At 29.0% G+C, this 23,312-nt stretch overlaps 1 protein-coding gene across 3 annotated transcripts in view; it reads right to left on the bottom strand.

The window, feature by feature from the left end:
- LOC111038716 (integrin alpha-PS2-like) overlaps positions 1–23,312 on the bottom strand; it is a 71,435-nt gene that overhangs the window by 38,646 nt on the left and 9,477 nt on the right. The gene's annotated exons all lie outside the window — the stretch shown is intronic.

The raw sequence follows: 23,312 nt of genomic DNA, 5'->3' as shown, positions 1-23,312 counted from the left end.
TTGAAGATACAAGACGAGCATCGGACCGTAACTCGAAACGTCACTGCATACACACATTATACATACGACGAGACTCGTATAATATACATACCTATATAATAATAATAGTATAACAAGCCAAGGATCGAACGTTCGTCGTTATACAGCTGACGTTATTGAAATTGAAACGTTACCATACGGAAATAGCTACCGGGCGATTCGTTCAAATGGCTACACTCATTTTCCAAATCTATTTTTGTGATTTTGAAAAACATCTTTTTATATTCCACTAAATTGTATAAGGTAATATAATTTTTACCATTTGTTTTTTATCGTGGTGGTTTGAAAAACAAATCTTGTTATATTTTTAATACCACTATCATAATCAGTAGGTATACTATTTTCAATTTTGATGCATGAATATCAAATATCGTTTAAAAATAATAGATATATTTATTTTTGTATGAATTTAAGGTTTATATGAGGGGAGTATTATAAAATGAAAAGGGGTATACTCTAATAAAAGTCGTGGCCCACTCACTCATCTAAACTTTCCGAATATTAATAATAAAAATAACTATTTATTCAATATCAACTAATACATCAATATATTTTGAATTCATGTATTCTGCTTCTGAAATAAAAAACCTTTTTTTCTTTTAAAATTCCCAAATTTGACGTATAGAATTAGAGTAGTCAGTATAACTATACGTCACTTCGTATATAATGTAGAAAAAAACAACGCTTCAAAACAATTTTATGCGATGTAAACAAACACGAGTCCTTATACTGGTGCTTAAAATATAATATGTCCTAAATACTCGCGATTATAAGAGTGTAAACATAAAGTCGCGTATGTAAACATACGTTTTTATTCTTGAGTATATAAACATATATATGTATTATGATCGCTGGATAAAACGAATCATTATTATTGTTTATAGCATACATAGAACTAAGTTTTATACGGCTGCGGATTGCACGAAGTATTATAATTATTATAATAAATACAATATCGTATAATCGTATAATGTATTAACAAGGCATATTATTATAACGCGGGCAGTGGACAACATCATAATAGCTCTTCAACGGATTACAGAAACAAAACTTCTCATAATCGTTTTTTTTTTTTTTACATAATATTGGCGTTAGGCCTGTAAACTGCGTAAATAATAATTGCGTGCAAGATGCCTAGATGCCGATTATATGAGTACATCTCTAATGTTATGTAGCATGAAGTAGAAGAGTAAAATCACGATAACACTGTATCTAGTCGGCGTCTTCGAGTATAGGCACATATAATATGATATTACACATTTAAACTCGCACGACAGTCGTTAATTAATGCGACGCCGGGACACGCGTATATACTACGTATTGTAAAGAGCGTGTGTGTGTGTGTGTGTGTGTGTGTGTGTGTGTGTGTGTGTGTGTGTGTGTGTCGTGTGTGTATGTGTGCAAAATCGCGTGCTCGCCGAGGAGAAGATGCCTGGGTGCTAATAGCTTCAACGGCGGTAAGTGGTTTTGTCGGCCTATTAAAGCTGCTAAACGATTATCGAATGAATTTATAAAACGCGTACGCATTATACGACAATATGACATTACTCACGTATAAATATATACGTATCGGTTCTCGTTTTCAACGCCTCCTTCACTGTACCGAGCAGACGATGTAGGCATATTATGTAATTGAAAATTTCTATATATTTACGGGATTCTAATGGAAAATCGTGATCGAATTACTAACATGAACGAGTTGTGTATATACCTGGTACAACCTATTATGCGTCTTGTATATGGGTAGGTAGGTACCTACCTATTTATAATATGCTGCACTAGGCATACTTTACGAATTGTAACGTGTGTTGTTCGATAAACCTACTATAATATTAATGTGTTATAGTCTACATTATGTATGAGTATAGATACGTTGCATATTTTCATTTACGGGCACATATTAAATTATATACTTACACATGTATTAGAACCCAGGGAGTAGAGGTTATCAGGACTTGGGTATATATACAGTTTTAGCAACTGCTGTAGTGTATTATATTATAATACATTTATCTCTACAGAATTTGTTTATAAATATATATACAACATATATAGTTCATCATGCCATTTAAGTAACAACAATAAATTTAATGTTTAAAATAAAATAAACGCTTCATTTTTTCACGTATAGAAAAAAAGAGATATGATAATACTATAACAATGATAATAATGCAAAAGTAAATACAATTAACTCAAGTTATGTTTCGTAGTTGGATTTTCATCAACGTGAGTTAATTTTTTGAAAATCCAAACATATTTACATAATAATATTATGTTTAGTTAAGAATATTAAGTGAGAATATACCTATGGTATTGGTATATAGGTATTTACTACTTCATATAGCTGTCCAATGTCCATTATTTAACAAACACAATATTTGTATTGTTATTTTGTTTGTTTTTTTTTTATTGATCTTTAGCATTGGCAACTATGGCCATTATTAGCATCAATTCTATTGGGCGTAAAATAAACTTATGAATTTACATTTTGTTGTTTTTTGTTATTCCACTCTACGTAAACAATAACTTTAATCTATGACTGATGATGTTATTTTTTTTTTTAAATTATATCGTCAAATCATACACCGTTAAACACTTAACGCGATACGGTTTTACTAAGAAGTATATGAGAAATATTGCTTATATACCAGTATGTGTACTTAATAAGTGCGGCACTGCCGGCGCCTAAAGCATAATAACTGCCCATTAATAAGACGCAGGTAAAAAGATTAATTTATAATCATTATTAGTTTTTATTTATTACTATATGGTCACTCTTTGAACAAATGAAATTTGTTAATAAGTAGTTGAAAAAACTTGCTTGTGAGCAGTAATGTGCATGGGCTAGTGCTTAGTGGCCAGTTTTTTATTATTGAATAAGAAAAAGTAAGAATAAAGTAATTGAAAAACATTAAATTTATATTATATAGATATAATGTATATATGATAAAATTATTACATGTATTTATTATTTATATTTTAGATTCCGAGCAAAGCAGACATTTAATACTTTGTAAACTTTCCTAGTGTATCAAAATTTGTTAGTTAATAAATGTCTCATTTATGTATCCAATACAATCGCAGGAGTTTAGGTTTAATTTAACAATTTAATTTAACAACTACGATACTAGTGTCAAAATAATATCAATACAGCCCTGAATATTGTTACGGAAAACACGACTAACCCCATGACGTCTGACGAGTAAATCCCAAGCGAACTATCGATAGTTAATAGCATTAACATTTTATATTTATTATAAATTCAATATTCATGTAATAACCACTTAATTGTAACACAAAGATAAAAAAAAACAATTCTTTTGTTAGTTTTTATGACATAATAGTATTGTATGTTTTATTATGTTGTTTAAAATGTCAATTAATCTAAAAGTTATAACACAACACAACTCTAGATAGTATAGCTACTATTTAAAAGAAATCTACTCGGATATGTTTATTATGCGTAATAGAATACCTATACACAAAATGCGTAAATACAAAAATGTAATTATTATAAAGTTATGTGTATTGTTTTTACACATTGTTGTCTGATTTTGTGTGGAGTTGATTTTATTTTCAAATTACACGCAATTTACAACTAGTTTATTTTCAGACCACCCCGGAATTTCAATAATTTAGCAAACACCGGTAACTAAAGACAAAGGACCCTTCCGGCGGTATTTAATGACTCGTGACCCGGTTTCCTGTGGTTAAAATAAAAAAAAATCGAACAAAAAAATGGATCACTGGGTATAAACCCAGTATATAGAGGTAATAAATTAAGAGAGTGGGGAACAGAAACAAAGTAATACCGATCGAATGTTCTTAGAGTGATAAAATCCCGTGCTTAGAATATTCACCGCGAAGAGGTCAAAGAAGCCACACCCTGATGTTTGTGTATATAATTCAGGGCGTTGCGTTTCAAAAGGAACCCTTTATTGTTATGCGTATATATAAAGCGCTCACGATGTTTTCGATACTTAATAAAATGTTTTCTGAATCGATTATGATGACGATGATGTGGAGCGGGTTTAATATATAATATGTTATTATAGGTATTAACTTTTCGTTATTTCTCGACCATAATGCGCACGGTGGAACCCTAATACCCTATCGTTTCAACAAGTTTATGTGGTGAGCACAATAAACAAAATACTACTCGAATTATTTTACAATCACTTAATTTTTGTATATAGGTGAATAATTATGTATAATTCAATATCAGTGATGTTTCATATTTATAAATTAAGCTCAGTGGATATTATTATCGATGGAATGTACTTTAGTTATTTAATTTATTATTTTCGTACGATATGCGTGTTTAATACGGTACATTATGTGACCTATCCTATATGACCTATATAATATATATTACCTTTACCCACCTTTAAAAGTGGGAAAATTAATGAAAAAAACTGTCTTGATTCTTGAGGAAGACAAAAACCATAAAATAAATATTAATTTAGTTAAAAAAAGTTAATATTTTTTTTTATTCAAAATGTTGCTATCCTGAAATGAATAAAATATGAATAAGATATATTGTGTTACTTTATAATTTTTTTTGCACATTACTATTTCATAATAATTTTGGAATCATTAATTATCACTTATGTTCATTATAAGTCAAGATTCAGAGCTAACCTATAATCCACTATCAAATTAAAGCTGTTGCACAATCGTTACTTACAAATTACAATTTAAAAGTCAATTCCATCTGCGATTATGAAAATTAACTTTGGTTAATCCTACAATGTCATTGATACAAATATGTGTGTGTCTTTGAGGTACCTATATTATTAACGTTTATTGTTTTACATAACCGTTATTACTGATTATTAATCATTAATAATCGAAATTTAATAGACTTTTGTTGATCTGATTGTTATCTCATTGTTATTTGTCTTAAGAATTTTTCGTATTTTTACAAACAATAGTTTCTATAGAGTTATTGTTTTTACTATTTTCGATAAGTCTATTATATGTAATCCACTGCGCATCGGTGCGCACACTTAAATTGATGTTTAAGTATCTTTTCGAAACACTGAACTTTCTATACAAAATAATATAGTGTGTATAAAGTATAAATATAAAGGTCATTGATATAATATAGTCATTGCTGCAAATTTGTGTTTAACAGTGCATCGTTATTTTTTGCACGTATGCAAACCTCGGTAGTCAACAGACAACAAGGTACCATCTGCTTTAAATTGTGTAATCACGAGTATTTTGAAATGTTATACAATAATATTTATATGCATCGCCGATATTAAATCCCCGCATCAGGTCGTATAATTAAAAAACAATTTTAATTTCGCGTTGCTTACTATTTAATTTCAAGTCGCGTCGATATATTATAACTACATAATTTATCATTAATACTCTATGCTTGGTGCAGAATGTTGGTATTGTGATGAATAGTTTATTAAGCTAATATAATCGCGTGTAAGTATCTATATGTGTATTTTAAATGTTTGCAGATGTGATTATTGTTATATTAACGGCTAATATACGATGGTTAGTGTTTATACAGGCATAAAAGATTAAATTTAAAATATCTTTAAAAAAAAACTAACATATATGACCTTGTTTGAACAATACTATTATATATATATATATAATAAATACACGTAAACCTTGACCCTGTAACACATATATTTTATAACGTTTTTATTGAAAATATTGAATCTGTCATTATTATCTTTCGTATACAATATATTATTATTATAACCGTCTGTTGACATTTTATATATGTGGTACTTATATTGAAATCAAGATATAGGCGGAAGTATAGAGTTTGAGATAAAATCTAATCGATTTTAATCAGTATTGACATCTTTTCTCATTCTAAATCGTTCATGTTTTTGAATACAATCCTTCAATACCTATAAAGGTACTTAATTCTTCAACATCAATAAAGTGTATACCTATTGTGTCCTATTGACATTTTTATTTCAAAAATAAAATACTCGTATTTTTAATCGATGTTTATAGAGTGCCAATTTTACAGAACAGCACAATTTATAAAATTGCTGAATACAATTATTATTAATTATATCGAGGCAACGCGTGTATAGGTGAAATTGTGAATATAATAAAAAAACAAAATTTGTTAATGCTGTAACAAGTAATCAACTAATATCATATGTGACACTTACAAGAGTTTATCCATTACCCTATTAAATATATTACATTGTATAATGTACTATACAGTCTATACGCCGTCTATAATATATTAAATGAGTTATGTATTTTAAATTATAATAAATTACAGAGCAAACAATGTGAATATTATGGAGATATTATGCTCTCGATAGTGGAATTATGGAAATAACAATAAATTGGTATTCTTATTTCAAGTTATTTGTATAAAATTTCGTATATCTTACATTTATGCATATTATGAAATTAAATATATCATTGAGCTCATATTAATTAATATAATTGAGCAATTATACAACAATGCATGTATTTATCTAAAAAAAAAAAACATGTGAATGGCTGTGACAATTATTTAGATCTTGGAAAGATTGCGGGTTTGAAAACTCTAATAGCTTTTTTTAGTAACGGAATATACTAAGATACATCGTCTAGTGACTACCATGCTCTATATTTTTCTTCTGAGTATTTTTATTGCTCCTTTGTCTAAAGACATAAAATGCATTTAATAGGAAATAAACAACTTTTCCGCGGGTAAGCAACAGACACTCGACGTAAATGGTAACAATTAATAGCTTGTATTTTTTCTATTGATTGTACTTGTAATTATGTAACGTAGCCTAAAGTCATAGGCATAGCCGTAGGTACATGGGAATTTCAAAATTTCATAAAACTCTTTTTTTCTTACTTTCATTACATATACTTTATAATAAATATGGATATTAATTTTTTAATTAAGAGTTTTGGATGCTTCTTCCTTGTGCATCAGACATAGAACAGCGTAATTGCCCAAAATATGTTTTTGAGTTATTTTGAACTGATATGATATTTTCTTTGGTTTTTAAATCGATGAGAAAAAAGAAGCATATTTTTCGTACACAAATTTCTTACAAAAATTATTGTTATTGACTAATGATATTATTATACGTCCATAGATAGTGAGCTCTTGTACAGTGTCATAGATATTTGACAGCAGTCTCATAATTTTGGTGTCCTATTTCGCCGCCAAACCACCCAGTGGGTCTTAAATATCAGGTTTCTAACCTGGTTTTTAATTTCAAGTATACCCTAGTCTCCTGCAACCCACGCTCATATAAAAGTGAAAAAGTAGCCATAATGTTGTTCTTCGAATGGTGCTACTGAAAATACACAACATATTTCAGTATTACAAAATAAATTACTAATGAGTATGATTTGGATTTGGCGATTTAAAGTACGAAGAAAATAAAACTATTAGATACGATCTTTACTGTAGTAACCAGTGGGTTTATAGGTAAATTAAAAATAAATCGAACGGTAAAACAGTTCGTCGTCGTAACACGGCGGCTACGTCTTGAACAGATTAATTGAGGTCCATGTTATAACGTATTAGTACAACACAACTTCGTGTCAGTTAGTTTCTAACACGGTTCAAAATGTTCAGTACATAGGGGTGAGAAATGGTCCAAGAGATATACACTAATTACACCATGTGTTTAAAGTTGGCTCAACAGCGGTGGCACAGCGTACCGCACAACCGTATATGAGTATATTATTAGAGGCGGAACTACGGCAGTAGTCGAGGTGAGTATTAGTTGAAACGCTTTGGGGCAACAAATTATTAATATTGCATGCGCCTATATATAAATACTCGTATAAAAATTAAGTTTTATTTTTACACTATTGAATTAAATTGTACGTTCAGTTTGACGGGCGGTAGTACGCGCACGTACATATATTACAAATGTCAGCGTAAAAAATGAAGGAGCATCGAAGATAAAGTCTGAAATATTACATACATAAATTCTTAACTAACCCAAATTTAAGCATCTCCACTTGAGATTTAATCTTAGATACTTTGACTTCTTAATAATTATCATTACGTCCTACCGATGGAAAAAAAAATCCACCCAGTTAAATGTATAATGCAATATTACACATAATATTATAATATGCAATATGCATATTACATTCAACGAATTAAACAATAATGTTTTAATAATGCATAATATAACAATATTCTATTGAAAAAATCGGACTCGACGATAAACTGTGTAGAATAATAATATATTAAGTACACTACTTTTGCAAATCCCACAGTGTTAAAAGCATGCGGTTTTAAAAAAATACAAATATACTATCTAGTACAATTTACAGAAATTATATAGTTTTTGATTTTCCTCTCAAAACCGTTTGATGACAAGACGAGCATCGAGAGAATGGACGATTAATGTTTCATATTTAAGATCGTTTCGTGAGCGTAGATCGTTTCTTAATTTTGTTGGCCCCTTATTCTCAAAACAACGACCTCCAAGCCAATTAATTTTTTCTGGGCGAGTCGCGTATACATATCGCAATTCACAGGCCACCACGGATATGGGCGCCTGTGCCTCCACACGTCGCCACTTTTGCCATACCGAATACACTATAACAGGTACGTATATATGTACTATACGATATTATGTTAATAATATCATCCGCCCCCGATTCGACGGTTTATTTTATATTCTATCATTCACGAGACGGAATCTTTGTTTTTTTTTTTTTTTTGCGAACACATTTATGTATGAATATAATACGATCGAGCGCGTAGGTATTTTTTGTCGGTCGTGTTGTTTTGGAGAAAAAATGTAGACGTCTCGAAAATCGTTTCGTCCGACACTGTTGCAGCGACGCCGCCGTTGGGTACAAAAATATATTACAGTCGAAGCGCTAAATCATTCCGAGAGCGGCAAACGCGGTGACTGCAGCGTCGTCGGTAATCGTGCGGGCGGCTATTTCCGTCGCAGACGTACACACGCGGTCGCCAAGTCCAAACTTAGCGCCATGCACGCACGCGCCGCGAATGCGCCTGTTACCGGTGAAACCTGCGAGGGATTGTGTACCTATAATAATTAAAGGTTACGTCGTCACCGCGGAGCGTACAAAATAAATACTGCATTAAATTTAGTTATCAAATTTTAATTATTTAAGTAAGCCAAAAGAGAGCGTAGGAGTAGGTAGAGCGTATACGATTTATTACGAATCGCCCAAATGATAAACGTTTCGAATGGCAGGGGTCAATACAATAACAATACGATTATATTAATTATCATCCATTGCTGATAATAACAAAATAGCATATGTATTTGATATTGGTATAATTTTGATTGTATTATTGATGTTGAAAATCAGTAACATGTATTTTTTTTTTTTTTATCATAACTTTTCAATCTATTGGAACTTATAATAAAAATGCCATTCTGATTCTTATTTTATCGGTTTAATAATTTATTCATAAGTCACGGACCGAAATTAATTATTTTATATTATTAATTCGCATGCACAGCCTAGTATACATACTGGTGGTCACACGATTTTTTAGCGATCTTATATATTTTTAAAAATAACACAGACATTAATTATTAGGCGGCCGAAAAAAGTTCTATGAGTATAGAAAACCAAAAGCATGACTTTTCCAGTCCTTGTTATGTGGTAAATTATCAAAACATGAGATTTCAATTAATGGAAACAAATTATCAATCTATTGGTAGCTTCCGGCAGCTGACCGCCGCACTGTCTAGTTCTGAAAAACTCAAATAAACTTCGAATCGTCGTTCGCAAATCGCGAGTAAGTGAAGTGCTGTATAATTGTCTCTATACCTACGTCAATTTAAGAACATCCGGATCATTTCCTGTCTAATGAAATGCGTCACCCTTTTCCAGAAAATTACGAGTTGAGAGTGGTGCGCCGGTGCATATAAAAGTAAAACACACAGATGTGCGATGCCACCTATATATGTACTACGTATGTTTGTTTATCTTCCACATGTTTTTCATCTATAGGATAAATATGTGACTATACGATCGATATTTAAGTACATAGTTTAACATGATAAAATGTGTGAAATCTGAATAAAACGATGAAAAAAAGTCACGAGATCGCTAAGGTATTTGAATAACGTAAAAAACAATATGTTTGATGAAAACATTTTTGTATTCATTATTTTTTTATCATGTGTCCTGAAACCTTGATCACGTTCTTTGATACACTACATGTGTTTATTTTTCAATATGTTTTTCTTATTTAATTTTTGAAATACAAATTTATATATATATATATTATCATCAAACAATTGTCACCCTTGGACATTATATAATGGATTAAATGGTTTAAAGAAAGATACGTCCCATCCATGTACAAATTAAAGAGGTAAAAATCATATCACTAGGTGATTAGATACTTTTACCACTGTATACCGATCGATCACATAATCCTGAAATTTCTTAAATACATTCTGCACTATACCTATTGTATACTTTAATATGTCCATATAGTATGTACGATGTACCTAACACATTAAGCGCTGTACGAAGAAGAAACCTTTTTGTCAAACGGCTGCTGCACAGGTACTATTCTTACTATACATTTATAGATCACATTAAAGTATCTCAATAAACTTCAAACCACTTGTTGTAAGAACCAATTATTTTTATCCAGTGAGCTGTCGCAACACTCTGTTAAGTACGTCGCTTACTTTACCAGAGCAGTTTTCTTAAAATCAAAGATTACAATTTTTATAGCTTTACCTATACGTATGGTTCTATTAGCTATAAAGCATGCACTCAGTAGTCAATTTTGAAACTATACATTAAAATTCATTCATTCACAATTTGAATGTGTATACAGTAAAACTTTCATATTACGAAGTCTCGTGGTAACAAAAAATAATCGTATTATAGAGGAATTTTCCTTAAGTGTAGGATAGGTTATAGGAAGTTATACTAATTTTGTTTAGTTCTCAAAAATAAATCGTTAAACAATATACATTTAAAGAAGTCTGTGAAGTCTGGAAGTTTGACTGTTTAATTTATTAAATATATGTTACAAGCAAAGCAGGTACCCAAGAATTGTGTACAATTCTCGATTTAGTGGTCAAGGTAGAAAAAACTAAAAAAGCTACATTCTTCGGACAATGTGCACAATGAATAAATAGAGATGGGCAAATCAGATTAAATATTATAATCAACAACATTTGATAAAATAGAGTAGTATATAAAAAAAACATCATTGTAACATCAATACAATCAACTATCAGAATTTAAAACAAAATCACCATTTATAAAAAAAAAATTAACTTAAAACCTAAATTATTAAAATTAAGCTATAGATAAAACTAAATTATATAATATATTATTATAAGCAATAAAGAGATAAAAATGTTTCTGATTGTTGTTATGACCCATTCTTAAAGTGAACAATAAACTCTAAATATTAAATTTGATTAAACTTATTGCAAAATAATTAATTATAATTATTTTATATTCTGAAAGAAGCGATAAATGTAATTAACTAATGAATTTTTACATGTACGATTATACATTAAATATGTATTGACATTAAATATAAACTATTGATTATCCAATCTTAAAAGAAAATCCCGTGTATAGGGTTCTGAAATTATACAAAAGCCCACTTTTCATCAATCTTAGCCTAAGATAAACGCTGATAATCCGTTCCAGACACTTGAAAAGTAACCGATATACATATTATATACTCTCTCTTCAAAACTTGTCTTACTCTGCGGTTACTGCTTTTTCTCTCTCGTCTTTCCTTATTTGTCAATTTTTTTTTTCATTTATTACTTTTACTTATTGTATTACTCACTATATAGTATGCGTAGTATGTGCACTGCATACGTTGTATATAAAAAAATGTTCAAACAAATATATTAATTCCTTCGTTAGAAAAAAAACGTGTATTGTATTGTATTTAAATTAATCGAAAAAATATATGTAGTAACAGAACATATAATGTACAGCGGTGTGTATAAAATATATTATAAGACTAAAGATATAACTAAAGTATAGTATTTTAAATGGATTAGGTTAGATGTGAATGAAGTTTGGCAAATGACATAAGGTTAGGCCATATCAACTCATAATTACCCAGTAATCAACGTTTAATGAATACAAACGTGTACACGCCAACCTCAACCGATACAGTCATAGTTCATACAGATGTACACTTACATATTTGTCAATTTACTGCAATAACCCGGCAGTGCCAGCAACAAAATTACAAAAATGAGCTAATAAGTAAAGTGAAGGGCGAGGCCTATATTACCAACACCTTAACCTTATATGGAGTGCTCCATGTGGCCCCCGTCCGACCTTCGCCAGACACCCACTTACATAAGCTAAACATGAATGAACGACAAACTTTCTACAATATTTCGAAGAAATACTTGTGTTGTTGCAAATTTAGAATAATACGATCAAATTCTATGAACTACTTTATATATTACATATTAAATGTAAGGTTAATTCGCATAATTAGCAAAATTGTTTTCATCTCCTAACTATAGTCTGTACCTCAGGTATACATCAGTAGTACTTATATCTGAATTTTGAATTAACAAACATAGTATTATAATGTATATTTGTATACATTATAAGCGTTAGACACGAATTTTACAAAAACAAATATAATATATATATATACATTATAGCTACAATTTATATTGTCGTACACTCGTACAGATAATTTATATACATATAGATAGTAAATATTAATTTGAACAAAAAACTAATCAATTATTATCGTATGTTTATGAACAAAAATTAAACCATGTGTGTTAATTGCAATTTAAGATAATAATTATATGACGCCGGATATGCATTTCATATCTAATCTTAGAAATTATTCAAAAATAATTTTCAACTATTGGCTTACATTTACCATATTTATAGTTCGCGTAAATACATTTAAAAATTAGACGCTTGGATACCATATATAGGTACTTACTATACCTATACCTATGTTAATTTAAAGCTTTTTTATACTAAATTAAAAGTAAGAAAATATTATTTAGTACAATTTATAATAACATTATACACTATCGATATAATTTTGAATTTTTCAGTAAGTGTCTTAGCTATTCGTAAAATAGAGACTGCAAAAAAAAAATCACTGGCTGTGCCGACGTTGAATATCTAATTTATCACGACTTTACTCAATCTATCATTACAATTTAACTACCTAATGATTTTTATTTTTGTCATTGAGTTAGCGTCAACAATAACAGCTGTTAGATTTTTATCGAGGTTAGTCTTTACGGTTACTATAGTAACTTATAGGATGTAAGCAATATAGATATATATTGTACATACCTACCTAATAATTGACCAAGTAACCTTTAATAATGTGTACCCATTTGTATAAGATTGCCATAAATAGAAAAACTGAAAGTTTTCTTTTCTTCTTTCAAAAAATCAATCAACTACAACCGCATAGTCTATGTTAAATATTCGCTTGACGCGTCCCCGACCCAATAAACCATCATTTATTATATAATTTCAACACAACAGAGCTGGTATTATCAAATTTGTTTTTTCACTTTAAGAGCTTCAAAAATTCTAAGACAGCACAACAAAAAATTCCAACATATTAAGTTTACCTACACAGTGTTTCAATAATTTTATAAATTTTTATTATATTATTTTTATTTTATACATTTATTAAGAATATTTATTTTAAAACCTTATCAATTTAGGAAATTCAAATTGAAAACAATTAATAAATAATTAACAAACCACTCAATCTGTTACATCAAAAACAATATATATATATTTATTATGTATTTTATATCATGCAAGAAATTTAATCACATTTAATTAAACCAAACTAACTATTAACCATACCTATGATGGGCTATAATCGATCGTTATTTAATTCTAAATCATAGTTTAAATGTAAATGTAAATCAATTAGGTATCTTTGAAGTTTAAATGTAAGACTTTTGGGTGATCATTGCCAACTGCAATAAATTAGGTGATTTTGAATATTATAAGGGTGTATATTTCACTCTTTACGTAACGAACCTTATAAGACACCACCATTACATATTAACCAGATAAATATTATGATTTTTCACAATTATTATGGAAAACAATTTTTTTATTGTTGAGATTTAAAAAAAGAACTGAAAAAATATATATATATAATTATTCTAATATCTAATAATATAGCATAAATAAAAAAAATCACCCCACACGTGTAGCTAACCTAGCTGCCTTTAAATTGTAACAATAAAATCACAATATATTTTATGTTGTTAGCAGGTGGGTAAACTCAAATACACAATTTAATAGGCACTAAAGAAAAATTAGAACAAATTTTGTAATGCATGAACGTATAAATAGTTTATTGAACATATTTACTACCCATATAATTTTGCATTACAGTATGTAATGTATATTGACATTTTTTTTATGTACCTACTACCCACTAAAAATATATCCAAAAACTAATTATTTTTTTAAGTATCGCTATGTTAAAATTTAACATATTTAATACGTTCAACTTGTATAATTTGTATGGATAAGGACATACTCTCACTATAAAAGTAAATTAAATGCTTCGTTAGGTAAAACGATTGTCTTATATTAATTATCCCTAAATGTTTTAACAATGGGGTTTGAAAACAGGTTTGAAAACGTTTATGTATACAACAATCTAGTTATTTAAATTTTAAATATGATTTATAAAACAATAATTTTGATGAGTTTCACTCAATACCCAATCCATATGGATAATAAAACTATATAATTACATACACTGATATTTACACCTTTTAATTGAAAATCGAGACTGTATATAAGTGATTTGAAAAAAACTCAATACCCCGGGGTCAGGGTCATTCCGTCTCGCCCACGTGATACATCCAGGCGTTAATTGTAGATGGAATATAATTTCCGATCACAATCGTATCACAATGAAAAGATATAATAGAGGAGAGTATAACTGTATTAGAACCAGTTTATTCTTTATAATATATTATATAAATTTGCGAATCAATGGTGGAAAAACGATATGTATTCTTGCCGTCCTAAATTCCATAATAATACAACAATACAAATAATACAACCCTCGAATAATTGCCATTTGCTTATCTTGTGTAATAGGTATATATTATATTATAATATACCATGACTCATGAGTGATATACTGATATGTATATCCACCATGACATAATAGTTTTATTTTAACATATTTTTGATCTGTCAATACCTACGTGGCTACGTTATTGTTCTAGAACTATAATATGCAGTGCAGACATTTAGTCAAAATATTAATATAATTTGAATAAATAATTTCATCAGACATCGATTACCAAGTGGTTATAGTGTAGTCATAATAATAACCATAGGCTAACTTTGAACGCATAAACCTAAATAATGTATTGTTTTTATAGGACCGGGACTCGGGAAACCTCAATGATTCAACTAAATCTTACAAATCTGTACGTAGTAATAATATTATTTCTAACGAATAAAATACGTCACAACGACAAGCGTATATTATGTCGTTGGGCCATATTTTACGGTTTTTACAGACTATTAAAAAATGGTATAATTATTATTAACGTCTCGTATTCTTTTTTTCTCCCAAAATATGTATGACCACTGAGTTGTACATTTCCGCCGCCACCGCCTTAACGACGCCCAGCTGTGTGCGACCTTTGTCCGCCATCTACAACCACACACGCGATACACTATTAACTCGTACGTACATGTTAAGAGACAAAAAAAAATTGGTATAAATTTGTAGCCCCGTCTACAACGATATCCATCCCCACAGGAGTTGGGAGGTTTTTTGGAAACTTAAAATTATGTAAGCTTAACAATTATTTCAATGAAAATAATGTGTTCGAGTTTCGTACGAAACATACTCGTATATGTATATAATATCGCGTGTGCAAAACGTGTGGGTTTCGGACGGAGAGCGGCTTACGGCCGTCTGCGTGGGCCTCTGATTTTACGGCGCTCCCATCTTATTATATATATTTGCCCATATGGTTTGTGTGTATATATATATGTATATATATAAGGTTCAGAGACCGTCACCAACATAAAACCATTATAATAATATAATATAATATATATATAAAATATGTGTGTTGTGTTTCCCGAGGTTCCGAGTAAACCCCGTTCGGTCGACCCTATAGACGATTTTCTTATGTGTATGTACTATACATGTGTGTGTGTGTGTGAATGTTCTTTGGATGAGTGTGTGCAATGTGCATGTGTGAGTGAGTCTAGTATACATGTATTATAATTTATAATATTATACTGCTGAGTGCCGAGGCTCATCCCCTAACAGATTTCGTGAGACACACATGGGTATTTTAGAAAGGATAAAATACATTTTACTGCACGAATACCTATACTGCAGTATGCCAGAAGGCCTAGAACTGCTCAAAGTACAGAATTTAACAACATCGGTATTGAAAAAAAAAATAACGTAAAAGAGTACCTAATGTTTTGTTTTGGAGAAACATATTATCGTACAATGTGAAAATTCGATTTCTGTCTGCATGATCATGGACGACGTTATAAAAACTAGTGCGTTTTTCTTCATGAAATATGAAACTAATTACTGTGCGTCTGAGATGTGGTGCGAAATCTGATGAATTGGTATAGTCAACGTTCTATCATTATGTTTATGTATAATATAATATAATAAATCAGTTTGTTCATTATTATGTGTAAATCGGCATATTGTACGATATATTATGTAAGATGCGTGTAAAATTCAAATGGTTAAATGCAAAGTACAGTACCTACTAATTGAAATCGATTATCAACAATTCAACAATTGATCGTAAAATACTAAAATAGATTATATTATGATTTATGAACATTGGATATAGTAGTACTATATTTTTTTAATATGTGTACAATAAAATATTTAGTGTGGTAAGATCATGGTTAACGTAATAATAACTCTTGAATTTTTTATTCATATAACATAAAACGTATTTCGAATATAGTTAATTTTTATAAATAAATTGTTAGTTTATCAGCTCCATATTTAATTAAGACAATATTTTATTATAAATGCCTCAAAAGAGTCAATATTTGATCGTTTTTATTATGCCTTATTTTATATTACCTACACGACTACTCCAATAAGATTATGGCTGCAATAATCGGTGATCATTAATAATCATTATTATAACTGTATAACTGTATTTAACAGTTAATTTTGTATATAATTATTGTATATTTTACTCCAAGCATACTAAATTTTATTAGAGTTGCATATTTAAGTATATCCAATTATCAAATAGGTATAATATTTAAAAAAATGTTTATATTTTAGATTGTCTTAAACCACTAAATTTTAGACTTTGTAATTTCAGAAACACGTCACTATATTATACTATATTATAATGTTAGTATTGGGTACGTTCAAAATAAACTATATAGCTCTCTCTCTCTCTCTTTCTCCCTCTCTCTATGTTTAATATATATCTACATAAAACGTCAACATAATGGGTGTGCTTACTAAAATTTCCTAAATCATGTTGAATCCATTTAGTAATTAGCGAACAACTATATGGCCCTAATTGGTCTTTATTATAGAAATTGATGACATTTCAAGCTGAGCTCGCTTAAAACGCATATTTGGGTCAACTCGAAATGTCAAGGCTGTCGGGGCATTTTTATGATGAAAATGCTCAATATATACTTGGTATTTATAGTACCATATGCGCCAGATGGCAATATAATATATAATATTCATACACCAAGATGTCATTTTTTCCTACGAAACTTCTGTTGAGAGAAGGTATATAGCCGTTTTTTCGTGTGTGTACGCGAACTCGTGTAGGTGTTTTCCCGTGGGTTGGTTGTGTGCGTTTATATAATATATGCAAGCGCGGCCGGAAGGATCATCTGGTCCGATGGCGGTGGAGTAAAATAATATTGGTAGGTGTATATAATATATATATATAATACAATTTTGCATCGCTAACCGTAGTTCTAATGAGATTTCCGTGTATAGACATATAGTACATAATGTTATTATTATTATTCGGTTGTGATAAAAACGTTAATGTGGGTTAATTATTGAAGTTCGTTTGTATGTGTTATAGGTACATATACTGAAATGACTATTAATGCGTGTTCGTAAGTGAAGTCAATGTTAGTATAAATTATATTTTAGAAATCTTCAATAGAATAATATTATACCAAGCGGCTTTTTTCTAATGAAAATAATATTTCGCAACGTACTTAATCGATATTATATACCTATTTATATAATATAATATAATATACAAGTACGTTTTCAAAATATATATTTATCATCAATATTTTATTCTTTTACCTACTCGACTACACAAGAAAAATATTCAAACATGTTTTCAATTATAACATACTATATAGTATGTAATATATTATGGCCCATTTTTTCTTGTTATTAACAAAGGGTCGGTCTTAAAATTTGCCTGAATAACTCAACGTGAACAACACGTGCATGGTAATAATAATATCCGTCCTTTTCTCCTTAAGGTTTAAAATGGTAGAATGGTTTTAGGTAAAAATTCTTGCATTAGATTACCATTTAAACAAAGTATTGTCATAAAAAATAATCTTTACCTCATACACTAAAAACGAAAGAGTCATGTCGAAAACCTTTAAATTGAATATTTAAAGTGTATTTAATTATATAATATAATATGAGTTTTGTTTTACATAAAATATTATGTGTTGTTGACTTAAATACATATTGAATTATATATTTTTAATAACTACCAATGGAGATATACGAATGTTAGCCAAAAATTAGTATTTTCACTCCAATAATAACAATTGTGGAAATATTTTTCTAGTCTACCCGTGAAGTTTGTTGTCATCGTTAGTTGTATCTTTAAATAATCCTAACATAATACACAGGGCGTCACATATGGTTTTTTTGTTGCTTTTTTCAACAGCCATGCTCTAAAAACGTTCATCTGGGTGATGACAAAAAAAGGATACGAATTGACAAATATTATCCAATATGATTTTTTTTTAAAGTTATATCTATTATAGCACAATATCAACTCCATGAAAACCTCAAAATTCTTAATATTATATGATTTGAAATTAATAAGAGTTAAATTTCTTTGAAATTATCTCTTTTTATGTCTGAAATATTTAAATACTTGGTCTAAATATTATGTACTCTATGAAATGCAGTTTGTAGAACCAATATAGTAGGTAATCAATAAAATAAATATTATACCACTACCAACAATACTAACTACATATCGTATGAGTCTATAAACAGCGTATACAAAATGAATACATACAATTTAATATGTATATTACACCCAATGTTTATTTTTTATATTCTAATTTATACATTCGCTCTAAGTAAACTGGAAGTCCTCCGACAGATATTCATTTGCATGTGACAGTTTATTGTTTCAACTGCGCGCTGCAAAAAATGCTTATAGATTTATTTATAGTAAAACACTATTGATTTGCATTCGTTTACGAGCACCATATGTTGTTAATATAGTTCCTATTGTGTAGAGCACGAGTGCAGTAGAAAATTGTTTAAGTTATATTCCTAGTCCATTCATTTATTTAAATCAAACTTAATATTATAATAATATTATTGTTTGTGTCAGGTACCTATCTGGGTACCTATGTCGTATTGACGACAATAAAATAAGCACGTAATGCGTACCTATAAAATAGTACACCATATATATACACTCATAACAAATAATTGATCCACGGGGCAACTACCAATACCTCATCCTCATCAGCAACCTATTGAAACGGCATCGCTACTATTTTCTACCCCTCCCTAGACGCTAATGGGATCTCACAGCTTATATATTTCAATCAGAGACGGTGATGGATGAGAATAATATAATATGGACCAGCAGCTGTCGGTGGAATTTTACTGGCTAATGATTCAAAGAGGCATATACTCGTATAAACAAAATAAAAGAATGGGTGGTTTCACGAGGTGGCTAAACATCTGACTTCTATTAGTTTAGAAAATATGAAATAACTTTTAGTTAAACATATCATTAATTCTGGTGAGTTTGTGTCACGGATAAAACATATTCAGTAATGCTAAAATTAAACGTTTGACTCAGTACCCTATAGCAACCTGCACCTTTAAAGTACCTGTTGGTTTATAGAAGTTGTATATGGCGCTACCATGTATAAATGTATTAAACTAGTATATAGTTAATATTTTTTAATATAATTAGTATAATTATTTTTAAAAACATTGTTTCACGATATAAAAAATGAAATTAATTTGTCAAATAAGATTTTATTTAGCATAATACTAACTGACTATATTAATATTTATACGTTTATCAGGTGATAGATTGAAGTAAATCGATATTTTTATTGATATATTTAATATTTTAATGGTATCTGACATCAGTTAGCTCCATAAACTATATTATATAAATAACGTTTTAAATATTGCTATACAATTTAGCACCACGTGTTGTGTTTAGAAAACTGTATTGAAAATAAACATAAGCTATCTATTACCGCAACTAATAATATTTTCTTTATAGGTCAAAAACAACATTGAGTTGCATAAGAGCCTACGCGTAGTGTAGTAGTGTGTATTTTGTGTCTCGAAATCATTGTCCATTCCGACAAGATTGTTATTTACAGTTGAGGAAAAATATTTAAATTTTAAACAAATAAAAGTTGAAAAAATATTATTTAAATTCAAGTTATATATTTAGTGTTCCTCGTTGGTACATAATGTTTAGTTGACACTATACTACCATAGGGCTGTTTGTTGATAGTAAAAACAATAATGATGAATAATAATGTTAAAACGGAAGTAATGTGCTTATAAGGGTTTGGTTTATATGAATAAATAGTAATTTACATACAGTTTACATAGTATGCAGGTTAGATAGTATGAAGTTAAAACTATAAATTATATAGGTAGAAAAACCCCTATTATGACCAAATAAAAACGTTCCGAGAACTACGAATTTAAATATATTTAACATTACATGCAGTTATTACTATAGGCTATAGCTATAGGTTATAGTAGATGTAATAAAAAATATTGATTGATAAGAAAACTAAATTACCTACAAAAGTGTATAAAACTATTTTTGATTTCAGAAATAATTAAGCTTCACATATATTTTATTATTCATTATTTTAGTCATAAAAGCATTTTGATGAAAGATTATCGTATATGATTTAAATGCTCTTAAAAAAATCATTTCCGGCTACATTTGTATTTATCTTACTAAATGGGTAATCACAATGCCACATATCACATAACCACATATCTTAATACACAATGGTTAACTTTATATCAGACTATTTTTTTTCTTAAGATTAGTATTTTATTGTTTATTTATTCTATAGTAATGATTTAACTCGTAAATACAATAAATGGAAAGCTGGAAAAATATTAACTTTTTGTTTTATTTAAGGATTAAAGAATCATTACTATCATTATTTATTACCTCTGAAAATATTTTGAATCAAAATTTAGCATCACTTTTAAATAGTCATCAATAATTATTATAAGTTTGTGTGCCTGTATCGTAATTATGTATTTTTTAATGAAATACAATATTCAATTGTAAATATGAATGTATAATATATGAAATCAACGCATTTATTATTGACTCCCTCTTAACTATAATATGCATAAATGATAAAATATATTATATATCCCATTGACATGAGTCCAGTGTGTTCAATTATAATAAATATTCATCTGGCGACGTTAGAACGGAAACAAAAGACGTCGGCGAGATGTTCCTAGTCGTATCCATAATATTATTTAAGTGGTACAGTTGAAAACGGCTTCTTTACAATTGAACAATGATATTATAAAAAAAAAAATGAATAAAAACTGCCATTATATGTTACATAAACTCTATACGGACGAGTGTCGTGGGTATCATAATAATGAACAATATAATATAATAGTAAAATAAAAGCGTCTATATAATTGCAAGTCATTCATAATGTGTCAATATATATATTATAAATATATAATACGATAGTGTCAAATGTCAATTGAAATGACAACTGTTTTCTGAACTAATGGAGTTTGCCACTTAGTTGGAATTACGGACGTACGTATATAATATAGTTTGGACTTAATGATAGACGATACTGCGATAGTACCTACATATCTGAGGGGATTTCAAGCGACAGTGATGACTTTTTTATTCTATCCAACTAAAAATAATGGAACCATCACAGTTCAAAAATAATAACATTGAATTTTCAGTGCCAAATTTAAGGGAGGTGGTGCTGTGTTACCTCTATATGAGTCCTGTAGGCATATTTCAGCAAATTAAATTAAATTGTGTTTTTTTTTAATTTTTTTGTTAGTTGAAAATATTTTATAAAGAAAAATGTAAGGTTTTTTTTAGTGTATATTTTTGTAAAATATTTTTTTTGGGGACCTTCTAATGCTCGCATACAGCCAAACAGTCCTGGTCTAAATGTGTACCTGCAAATTGGCATCTTTTGTCAATGCAAAACTTTATACTTACTGCATAATAATATGAAAAGCTTGACAATTTCATAAAAAAGAATTACACATAATATATTATGAATATAGTATTTTAAACATATAAATGTATAATTTTTTTCTGTAAAAATTCCAACTAATCCTTTTTATTATTTCATAAATAAAAAATATTAGTTAAAAATCTTGACGTATTCAGTTAAATACATTTTCCTCGAGTTATAATTAATAACGCAGCTTTTTAATTTAATTTTGATAAGAATATATAAAATGTATAAATTATAACAGGTATACCTAATACCTGTGCGCACAATGAATGAATAATCAACAATTAGTAACAGCGTACAACACAGTAAATGGCAAATTAATTTTTTTCATCGGGTTCTACATAGCTTACAAATTACAGTAACATAATTTATAATATATCAAAAGTAAAGTTCACACTGTTTTTCTGTTTACAGTAATATTTATATTTAAATGACAACCACAGTACTTCCTTTTAATATAATATAATATAATATAATGCCATTGCATATAATATTATATACTTATAGTATAATTCAAGGACCTCGGACCACGATAATAATATAATGTATATTTGTTTACTCGATCAGTGCATTGCAGGAACGCACACAGGTACTCTGAAGCCTTATATAAAAATAATTATGTGTTATCGTTATGAGTAGTCTATATATTTATAGCCTTTTATGCAATTTGTTGGTAAATAACTTATAATATATATTTCATCCTACACAATGTTAAAAATTTAAATATTTTATTGAATTTATTATTTTTACGTTGTCGAGACCATTAAAGGTCTCGGATTAGT

Source organism: Myzus persicae, unplaced genomic scaffold (genome assembly GCF_001856785.1).
Source record: "Myzus persicae strain clone G006 unplaced genomic scaffold, MPER_G0061.0, whole genome shotgun sequence".
Taxonomy (NCBI): Eukaryota; Metazoa; Arthropoda; class Insecta; order Hemiptera; family Aphididae; genus Myzus; species Myzus persicae.
This window is presented reverse-complemented; position numbering and strand designations above follow the sequence as displayed.